This window comes from Parus major, chromosome 5, assembly GCF_001522545.3.
Source record: "Parus major isolate Abel chromosome 5, Parus_major1.1, whole genome shotgun sequence".
Classification (NCBI taxonomy): Eukaryota; Metazoa; Chordata; class Aves; order Passeriformes; family Paridae; genus Parus; species Parus major.
Genome location: NC_031774.1, coordinates 21,569,067 through 21,569,609, shown reverse-complemented (window position 1 = coordinate 21,569,609; position 543 = coordinate 21,569,067).

Here is a 543-nt window from a genome sequence, read left to right as displayed (position 1 = left end):
CCTGTTCAACAGGCATAGGGCCCTAAATACACCCATCTACAGTCCTTCCCACACTAATGCAGCCTATTTTCTAGCCTGTTCATCATTCTTGGGAAAAAACAATTGGTTTCCACCTTTCCTGCGAGCTTTAAAATTCCCCCACCTCACAGCAAATCAACTGCATGGAAACAGTGGAAGGGTGTCAAGCAAAATCAGTGGTGCCCTCATCTTGTACTCTCCGAAGTTATCTTATGTGAGAATAAAGAAATTCTCCAAACAGACTTGCAGAATCTAGAGATAGTTGGGCTGGGTAAATTTTATATAGTTGACAGGAAAATTTAAGCTTTGGATTTGAAGTGACAGCTGAAGCAATACAGTCTTATCTCACCACTAATCTCCCCTCTTTCCCTATACAGTGTACGCTAACTAGGCTTCTGACCAGATGGCATTCCATGTGTCTCTTTTTTCTCTTCTCTTCTCTTCTCTTCTCTTCTCTTCTCTTCTCTTCTCTTCTCTTCTCTTCTCTTCTCTTCTCTTCTCTTCTCTTCTCTTCTCTTCTCTTCT